General features: G+C 40.2%; 1 pseudogene; it reads right to left on the bottom strand.

Annotated features, from left to right (window-relative positions):
* Positions 1 to 3,185: 3,185 nt before the first annotated feature.
* Positions 3,186 to 6,710, bottom strand: LOC140539723 (kallikrein-4-like; annotated as a pseudogene).
* Positions 6,711 to 11,273: the final 4,563 nt, after the last annotated feature.

The raw sequence follows: 11,273 nt of genomic DNA, 5'->3' as shown, positions 1-11,273 counted from the left end.
TCAATAATAATAAAAAAAGCTTGCTTCTCTACTTTAGCACAGGAACTCATAATCCTCCCCAGCCAATTAGCTTGCACAGTGCTAACTGCATGCTAAATGCTAAAGGTGTTTAATAATCTGTAATACACAAAAAATAAAAATATACATGTTTTATTACTTGTACCACATTTATTTACTTACATTTACCACATTAATTTTGAGGTTTGCGTCCTCAGCAAAGATTAGATTTGCACTGGAGCTACAAAGGCTAATGTTGCTAGCTAATGCTAACTATCAAGTAATGGAAGCTTATACCCAGCCAGTTAGCGCTGTGCTAACTGACTGTAATCTCAGCAATGTCTGATACACTTGTTTATGTGTTTTTGTGACATTGTGTAACATACATTTATATGAACTAAAACTTATATATATTTTTACTTGTTACTCACATTAATTTAGCAGATTTAATGTCTGAGGTTTGCTTCCTCAGCTAGATTTGCACTGGAGCTAGCTACAAGGCTAATGTAGCTAGCTAGATAGCTAGCTAACAAGCATTAGAAGCTAAGACCCAGCCAGTTAGCACAGTGCTAACTGACTGTAATCTCTGATTTAATGACGGATACACTTGTTTATGTGGTTTCGGACACTGTATGACATACAAAGCTGTAAAATTAATGTGGTTAACATGTAAATATATATATATATATATTTTAAAGGTATATATATATATATAAATAAATAAATAAATATATATATACCCTTTAGTTTAGATAACTATGTTATACAGTGTCAGAAACCACCTAAACAAGTGTATTTGCCATTGCTGAGATAGGTTAGCTAGCTAACACAGTGCTAACTGGCTGGGTATGAGCTTCCATTACTTGATAGTTAGCATTAGCTAGCACAACAGCAGTAAGCTAGTTAGCTCTGTAGTTTTAGCTCTGTACTGGAGCTACAAGGCTAAAGTAGCTAGCTAATGCTAACTATCAAGTAATGGAAGCTCATACCCAGCCAGTTAGCACTGTGTTAGCTAGCTAACCTATCTCAGCAATGGCTAATACACTTGTTTAGGTGGTTTCTGACACTGTATAACATAGTTATCTAAACTAAAGGGTATATATATATTTATTTATATTTTTATATATATATATACCTTTAAAATATATATATATATTTACATGTTAACCACATTAATTTTACAGCTTTAATGTCTGAAGGTTTGCTTCTTTAGCTGGCTAGAGCTAAAAGGCTAATGTTGCTTGCTAGCTAGCTAGCCATCAAGTGATGAAGCTTATACCTAGCCAGTTAGCACTGTGCTAGCTAACAGTAATCTCAGTAATGTCTGATACACTATGTGGTTTCTGACACTTTATAATGTGCAGTTAGCATTAAACATAGATTTAAGTGCAAAAGCAAAAGCTGTACGCTTGTTAGCTAGTTAGCGGTTTAATTTTAATTATGTACTGGAGCTATGGGGCTAATGTAGCTAGCTAACAAGAGGCTTACACCCCACTAATTAGCACTGTGCTAACTGCAGCTGCAGGTAATCTCTAATACACGTGTTTACGTGGCTTCAGACACTGTACGACTGTACGCCATTGTCTATAAACTGGGGCTATAGCTTCGTAGCAAACCCCCAGACACCGAACATTTCTTTACGTCTGAGAATTTGGGAGTGAGAACTGTTCTGTATATTTTTGGCCAAACGATCACTTGAAGCACCCTGCCTCAGGCCCTGGCTGGACTCTCACCCCAGCACTTTCCCCGTCTCCTCACTGACCGTTACAGTAAAATGAGGGCCTTCTCAGCTCCCAGTAGACCCTGTTGAATGATGTGTGACTCAGATATCCATTTTTCTTTCTCACCAGTAGGACTTGGGTGGATAGACTAATAAAGATCCAGAGGGTACTGTGGATGTTCTGGTGTGTTTGTGTTCTTTAAGCACTGCGATGCTCTCATTAGTATGACGCAAAAAGCAGTACCATGCAGTGAGAGACAACCATGATGGAGGTTCATTCAGAGAATTCAACCCTTCCTCTCTAGAGAGGTCAGCCAGGTGCTCGTTCAGCCTCTAGTCACTTCGAGACTTGACTAATGAAGCTCTCTTCTGGCTGGTCTCCCTCTGCTCACCATCAGGCCCCTGCAACTGATCCAGTCGTCTTCAACGTTTCTAAGTTCAGCCATGTTCAGCTCCTCCTCCTCCTCCTCTGCTGCGTTCTCTCTTCACTGAAGCTTCCTGTAGCCACTGCCCAGGTCATCAGATTCAAACCCCTGACGCTGGCCTACAAGGCCAAGACTGGACCAGCCAGCCCCTCCGTACTTGATGGCGATGGTCAAAAGCCTGATCTGCACCGATAGCCCTTCCAGCTTCAAGTACGGCTCGGCTCGACCCGCCATCCTTTAAGATCCACGGAAGACGAGCGTCCAGACTTTTTACTGTCCTGCACCGAAGTGGTGGAACGAACTTCCCCTGGGGGTCCAACACTCGCTGTCTTCAAACCCAGACTGAAGACCCTCCTCTTCAAGAGTACTTGGAGAGTGTAGAGTATTGGGGTCTGGAGAAGATGCCTTCAGTGGAGATGGAAATCAAGGTGACCCAAGAGACTTTGCAGGTGTCCTAAGGGCCTTGGTAACACGTTACTGGTAGGGTAGGGCAGCATTTGTGAGGCTACATGACACACAAGCCTTTTCTAACATCTCACCTGAGATGAAACCTCCATAAAGCTTTATATAGGCCTGTTCCAACAAGCATCCATTATCAGAAAGGCTGCTTTTGTCAGGTTTGGTGTAATTTCACCCATAAATGTGTTGAGATAGCTGATGGCTTTTGGAATAAGAAAATAAAAATATAATAATTTACATTTTGTGAGCTTGAAACAACACTAATAACACCCTGTCGGACAGTGTATTGGTCAATTTCTGAGGTATCTGACTTCTAGGTACGCCTCAGGATCTTGCCTGGATTTTATACAGTGCTCAACAAGACCTCCAACCTTGAGGAAGAAGGGCTACGACAGCAGAAGACCACCTCAGGTGTCACATAGTATTGCTAAGATCATTTTTAATGGTAGAATTAAAAGCAAAAAACATTTAAATCCATATTTAAAACAAATTATTACATATTATAACCATTAAGCCTTGGTTTCCATTGGCTGGCTTATCTCTCTACTGTCAAATACAGAATTTTTTTTCTTTTTTAACTCTGACTAGGAGCTCATGACGTTTTGTATCCACTCCCTGTATTCACAGACGTCCGTGAAAACGATTTGTCCTCCACACCCACCCCGACGTCCTCCTATCAGCACCCCGAACACCACGTCGCCCTTCTCCAGCAGGCCTCCTCCAGAATCCCCCTGGGTGTGAGTAACATCTGCTACAGCAGATTCCCTCAAAAGACAAAAGGCCTGTTTCCCCAGACAGATGATGAGCCTAGTCTTGGACTACAGACTACATTGTGAATGGTGATTCAAGTAAAAATTTAGTCTAAGACTATGCTTAGTCCCTTTCTGTGCAACCAGTCCTAAGAGTTCACACTGCTGGGCTCATTAGAGATCACTGTACCCCACAGCTCTCAATCACTGGAAGGTTTCCTCCACAGAAGACGTGCTTGTCGTTTTGGAACACCGTGTGTTTCAGGTTTCGGCAGGAGGCCACTGAAACGTCCAAGCACTGTAAATGTGTCTCGGCACTTCCTGAAAGAAGAGAGATGCACTTAGTGCAACCAGTTCAACGTCACATCTGTACAGAGGTGGCCTGAAGGGGACAGCCTTGGTCTAAAGGGTAGAGGAGCGGCTTTGCACCCGGAAGATCGCCAACTCCATGCTCTGAACCAACAGGACATGACTGAACTTCTAAATGCTCTCTGGGGACGCAAACATCTCAAAGGGGCGTCCAGAAACTTTTGCTACTGCTCCTGTCCTCTCCCTCCATTCCCACTGCTTCTCTCCTACCCCGGACGAACGTGGAGGAGGAACGGAGGGAAAAGGCAGTAATTGGGAAGAGTCTATCATAAACCTTTGCTTTCTACACACCCCTAATACTCCCCAGCCAATCACAGTTGCTGTATGTGCAGTCATCACATATACGGCTGCCCTGCACAATGTGTGCTTGCCGTTCTTTAGTTCAGTGGTTCCCAGCCTTGGTCCTGAGGATCCCTCTACCCTGCACATTTTAGCAGTTATCTGAGTCCTATTCTATTAGCGGTACTACTCAACAGGGAATAGACAGCTGTGTGTGTGTGTGTGTGTGTGTGTGTGTGTATATATATATATATATATATATATATATATAGTAAATATAGTATGTGTGCGTATGTGTATGTATATATATATATATATATATATATATATATATATATATATATATATATATGTACTATGTATGTGTGTGTATATATATATATATATATATATATATATATATATATATATATATATATACACACACATACATAGTACATATATATATATATATATATATATATATATATATATATATATATACACACACACACAAAGTACATATATATATACACACCTCTTCTAACACATTCAGCTACTTTAAGTAAGCACCCATTGCTGATATAGATGTGCAAATGTGAGTTATATATATATATATATATTTACATTTACATTTACGGCATTTAGCTGATGCTCTTATCCAGAGCGACTTACAAGGTTACTCGTATTACAGAGGTGGGTCAGTGTGGTGTTAGGAGTCTTGCCCAAGGACTCTTATTAGTGTAGTGCAGCATAGTCACCCAGACTGGGAATCGAACCCCAGTCTCCCACATGGTGAGGTAGTGGTATTACCTGTTGCGCCACACCATGCTGATCCATGTCCTGCCACCTGTAGCATGGCTCCAGCAGGGGGAGATTTACACTGAACATCTGGAAGCTCTGCAGGTTTCATGTCCTCCACCGTTTTGGGAGCTTCAGCAACATGATGTCACCGTCAGACAGAGTTGTGCTGTATTTCTTTATGTTCTCACCAGGAATAGTGCGTGTTTTGTGGTGTTTTGGTCCTGTAGGATGGACACCCACGCTGACATATAAAGTCCTGGTGTAAACACGGTTAGATTAGAAACCCACACACACACTCAGATTCTCTGTGTTTATCAAAGGCAGAGTGACTTTATACAAACATTATCATCATTATGGTTGTGAATTAACTTTAATAGTAGTGGCAGTTTAGCAGTTGTAGATGTAGTAATAGTAATGTTAAAGTAGCAGTAGTAGAAGCTGCGGCAGTAGCTGTAGCAAGAGTGGTAGTGGTATTATAAGTAATATAGTAAATGCATGAGTGGCTGTAGTAATATTTGTAGTAGTAATATAGTAGTAAACAGTGGTAATGTAATAGCACTGAAAGTAGCAATAGTAATGTGGTAATAGTATCAGTGGATGTAGTGATAATTGTGATAGTAGCAGTAGCAGTTAAAAGTATTCCCGTTCATTCCTCAGGTAGAAGTGAGTGGAGATACGAGGGTTTAAAAGACGTCTATAGAAGCTGAAGTATCAACTGAAGCTTTTTACTCCAGTAAAAGTGTAAAAGTACTGGTTTCAGAACGACTTCAAGTAGAAAAGTAAAAGTAATGGAAGGAAAACAAAGGCTGAAAGCTTAGGCCGCACCACAGGGGTCTATAGTGCACTTTAACAATCTCTCTCCACACACACACACACACACACACACACACACACTTTCAGAAGGCACTACAATAAAGTTGAGAAACTAAAGACTTTCTGAGGTAAAACATAACCAAACAGAAGTTTAGTTTTTAAACTTACAAAATATTTAATATATATTATATATTATGGATATTGGAAACTATATATATACACACACATATAAAATATATAAATATTTTCTTTTATGTTTGTATATATGCATAAAATATGTATGTATTTTAAATGTGTGCATATATATATATATATATATATATATATATATAAAGAAGGCAATAAAATCAATAATATATAAATTAATTAATAAATAAAGATTAATAAAGAAAGACTAAAATCAACAATATATCAATAAATAAATAAAGATTAGGAAAGAAAGAATAAAATCAACAATATATAAATTAATTAATAAATAAAGATTAGTAAAGAAAGAATAAAATCATTAATATATATAAATTAATTAATAAATAAAGATTAGTAAAGAAAGACTAAAATCAACAATATATAAATTAATTAATAAATAAAGATTAGTAAAGAAAGAATAAAATCATTAATATATATAAATTAATTAATAAATAAAGATTAGTAAAGAAAGAATAAAATCAACAATATATAAATTAATTAATAAATAAAGATTAGTAAAGAAAGAATAAAATCATTAATATATATAAATTAATTAATAAATAAAGATTAGTAAAGAAAGAATAAAATCAACAATATATAAATAAATTAAAATAGAGTGATCAGGACCACTGTGAATCAGCCAAATGTCTAAAACAATACTATTATACACATTTCTGATCAAATCGCCCTATTGGACAGTACATACAGTTAAATAGTAATTTACAACAATCCAGTTCTAAAAAGACCAAATAATACATTAATATTAAAAAGTAAATGCATGAAAATCATGTATGCCTTTGACCATCCATATTCATTTGAGATTTAAAATTAATCTGAATTTTGTTTCAACAGCATGAACTTCTCTCTCAAGTCTTAATGAACTGATGGGCTTGTTGGTGGGTGGGTGTGTGTGCAAGTTCCTCACCTCATAAACCAGTGTGATCACTACCTTTTCCTGAGCACTAGATGGCAGTGCTTCATTTTAATAGAAAAGAAGCAGAGCCAGGTTTCTACTGGAGTCAGGCGTCCAGTTGACCAGACCTCACTGACTGACAGTGGACCTGCACTGTGCATTGGATTTAAGCCAAATGTTCCTTACATACCCTATATGTCCAAATGTTTGTGGACACCCCTTCTAATGAATGCATTCAGCTACTTTAGGTTGCACCCATTGCTGAGACGTGTCTAGTCCCTGTAGAGCTATACTGCCAATAGAATAGGACTCTTTGGAGCAGATAAATAAGCATGAACCTATTGGCACCATGCTGCCTAATGGCAGGTGTGGGCTAGAGGGCTATAAAGCCCCCCAGCATTGAGATGTGAAATGATGGTTGGTGCTTCATCCAGTACTTTTGAGTAGGATGAGTTGGCTCTTGTCTCAGAATGCAATCAAATCCTCACAGCAATGCTCCTCCAAATTCTAGCATGACAGTAGAGACAGGTACTTCCACAAAAGCAGGATTTCAGAAGATAAATGAATCAGCAGGTTTAGGTAGCGTATATTTGCATATTCAGCATATTCTGTATTTTATCTCCGCCCAGCAGCCAATCAGAACAGAGGATATTTAGCGGTGATTTTCTGTACCAAGATAAGCACAGTTTTTCCTTCTAGGACACGTTTAAACTTGGCAATATGTCAAAATGTTAGCTGTTCGCTCTGACTGATTACTGTGTATGATTGTGTGTAACTTGCTGACGAGCTATAAATCAGTGTCGTGGTAAAGTGCAGTTAAATGTAAAGCACGAAATGTAAAGTTCAAAATAATAATAATAATAATAATAATAACGCCTGGAAGACTCTGAGTTCTCAAAACATTTATTAAAAAGATAAAAATGATATCCTATAGCAAACCTCTCTCACACTTACTTCCACAGTCCAAAAGTCCTTTCACCTGATGATAAGGCAGAAACCTCAGGACTGTGCGTGCCGTTGATCTATCCATGCTCTGCCATTAAACATGTTCTTTGGAGCTAGTGGTTGGACCATAATATAGTGGCAAGAAATTGTCTAAAATGTTCATTTTAATGAATTCTTATTCTATAACACTGATTTATTATTATTATTTTAATTGTTTTACAGTGAAATGCTTACCGCACACTCCAAAACTGTCATTTCACCATGTTGCAAAATATTTGCAACCAGAGTCTGCACAGTAGAGACCAGAGGCTGAGCCAGACCCACCTCCTCCCAGACTGAGCCTCAGGTGTCTCAGACCGACTTCACTGAGCTTCCAGCACAGAAGCAGAGGGGATTTCTCCCTGGATTCCCAGTTTGTCCCGTAAGTTCCATGTAAGTTCCTCTACAACTCAGCTCCTCCATGTAATGACCAGAAAGGGAGCCATGCAGGTCCTGCTGTAGACGACCGGTCTATTCCAGCCAAGGCTGTCAATCACTTGATTCCTAAGTGTAGCTCCGCCTTCTTACAATAGAGCAGAGTAAGGGATTAAAGACTGATTTTCAGAGGACAAAAATAAACTGGCCAATATTAGCACAGAGAAAGGTAACTGCTGGGAAATGGGCGGGGCTGTTTTGTCATTAAAGCATATGGGGATGGGCGGAGCTACACATCACACTGCAGCCAGCCAGCAGAGGCGCTAGACCTGTGGTTGCTTCACTTTTGAGAGACGTTGCACTGTCCATGCTTTCTACAGTCATTGGCTCGGATGAATAGCTTTACATACATGCTTTCCTTTACTCAGTACAGCGTTCCGACTCTTTTTAGAGAGCAATTTTTAAGGCATTCCCAGGACATGACAGCTGTTTTTCATGAAAGGTCATATTGCGATGACTTGCATCCACCAACATCCTCAACATAAAGGCTAATGGCTGATGACTTACCATTATTTACTCTGAAACTAGTGGCTGTATCTGTTAAATTCATAAGAAAAAGGGTGGTTAGGTTATTTATTATTGGATATGAATGAGAGTCATGGCGATGTTTGGCTTTCAACGATTTCTTTGGAGTGAGCATGAGCCTTCTGACGGAAAGTTTTATGGTCAAATAAGACAATGATGTTTGGAGGGGATAAGGTGAGGCATTCAACTCCAAGAACGCTGTACCAGCTGTTAAGCATGGTGGTGGGAGCATCATGCTTTGGGGCTGTTTTGCTGCCAGTTGAACTTGTCAGTACATTGCAAGTGATTGCAATAATGAAGAAGGACGACGACCTCAGAATTCTTCAGCATAACCTCAAACCATCAGCTAGACCAGGGGTGGACAACGGGGCCCGGAGTCCAACACAGTTTGCTGATTTCCCTGCTCTAACAGACCTACTAAACCTGGCCATTAACAGGTGAGTTGAGTCAGGTGTGCTTTGGTAGGAAAACCACAACCCTCCTGGACCAGGGTTGCCCACTGCTGAGCTAGACGGTTGAAACTTGGACTCAACTGAGCGTTTCAACAGGACACGGACCTCAAACATACATCAGAACTGGTTGTGAAATGGATAAAGCAAGATAACGTTAAGCTTTTGGACTGGCCTTTCTAAACCTGACCTCAAATATGTGGACTGTGTTTAAACATTTACATTTACAGCATTTAGCAGACACTCTTATCCGGAGCGACTTACAGAAGTGCTTCACTGTTTACTCAAGAAGAACCTCAGCTAGTTTAAATAGACTAAACATTCTAAGATCTAAAGTTAATAAGGTGACCATAATACTCTACTCTTGACCCAAGTACTCTTGAAGAGGAGGGTCTTCAGTCTGGGTTTGAAGACAGCGAGCGTTGGACTCTGCTGTTCGGACACCCAGGGGAAGTTCGTTCCTCCACTTCGGTGCAGGACAGAAAAAAGTCTGGACGCTCGTCTTCCGTGGATCTTAAAGGATGGCGGGTCGAGCCGAGCCGTACTTGAAGCTGGAAGGGCTCTCGGTGCGGATCAGGCTTTCGACCATCGCCATCAAGTACGGAGGGGTTGGCTGGTCCAGTCTTGGCTTTGTAGGCCAGAGTCAGGGTTTTGAATCTGATGACCTGGGCAGCAGCTATAGGAAGCTACAGTGAAATGAGAACGCAGCAGAGGAGGAGCTGAACATGGCTGAATTTAGAAACGTTGAAGGCGACCCGACCCGTACCGCTGTGTTCTGGATAAGTTGCAGGGGTCTGATGGTGAGCAGAGGGAGACCAGCCAGAAGACAGCTGCAGTAATCAACGAGAGACTGAAAGTGTAAGATTCTTGAGGAACGTTTGGAAGTTCTTCAGTTTCAGGTGCTTTGAGGAACCTTCAAGGAACCTTTTTCTTCTAAGAACCTTTTCTTGGAGGTTCCTCAAAACACCTTAAGAGGTTCCTTCACAGTTTTAACTGAAGAACCTCAAAAGTTCCTCAAGGATCTTATACTTTAAACATTGTACCAATTCTGCCAAGACGAGTGGTCAAATATCCAACCAGAATTCTGCTGGAAGCTTGCTGATGACTACCAAAAACAGCCGAGGGCATCTAACCAATTAGTAGGGGAACTGTTTGTCCAATATGGCCATGATGAGTGTATGGTAATTTATTTTCCAGATCTACTTTACAATTAGTCCCTAACTTTCCAAATTTTCCAGGATGTGGGAAGCCTGATTGTTCTGTGTATTTCTAAAAATACAATAATAACTGAAAAGCGATATCATGGTGTATCAGAGCAGACGTTCTATCAACCAACAGTTCTCCAGATGAAACCCATTTGAGGGCAGAGCATGGACAGATGAGCAAACTTTCTATTTCTGAGGCCTGTTGAAGTCAAGAACACACACACAACACATAAGAGTACAGCTTCATGTGAATAAATAAAAAGAAAAAGCATTGTGAAGTTCCCCTGTTTCCCCCCCAAGAAATGGTCAGACACACAAGCACACCTGCGACTACATATACGCAAAAAGCCAGTTCTATTAAATGACTGACTAAGCTTAGCTTAAGCCTAAAACCAGGTGCTTCAGCAGGTACCGAACAGGTCCATGGCGCTAAAGCTCTTCTCTAAAGTGCATCTCTAAGTGTGAGACAGTAACACAGCTTGCATCTCTGATCTATAAGCTTATGATTATCATGACTTGGATTACATAAGGACATCCTGTGACATGCCAGCATGGAGCATAAGGCAACTCACGGGGGGCGGGGGGACAGGGACAGGGACGGGAACGGAAGGATTGCAGAACCATGTCTGAACATGATCACAGGCGAACACTGGAAAGTGTTGGGAGGTCTTCAGTGAAGGGGACGGGGAAGTGATGTCCTCGTTTGAGTCTTGCTGTGTTTCTTTAGGCACAAAGGTCCCACGAGTGTTCAGAAGAAAACAATACCAAAAACAGAAGTTCTCCACCTACACTCCACCTTCTCAACTTCTCCAACCACTGTGTAGACCAACCCATGGTAGGTTTTTGCAGCGAAGAACCTTCCTGAAATCAAGGTTGTGTGGCTTTCATTTGCAGGAATTTTGTTTTCTGTCCTTCAGACATCGACTTAAAAAAACAAAAACAAAAACAACAAACAACAAACAGAAACTCTGAGAAGGTCGTG

This window comes from Salminus brasiliensis, chromosome 18, assembly GCF_030463535.1.
Source record: "Salminus brasiliensis chromosome 18, fSalBra1.hap2, whole genome shotgun sequence".
Taxonomy (NCBI): domain Eukaryota; kingdom Metazoa; phylum Chordata; class Actinopteri; order Characiformes; family Bryconidae; genus Salminus; species Salminus brasiliensis.
Note: the sequence above shows the minus strand (reverse complement) of the source record. Positions and strands in the feature narration are given on the sequence as shown.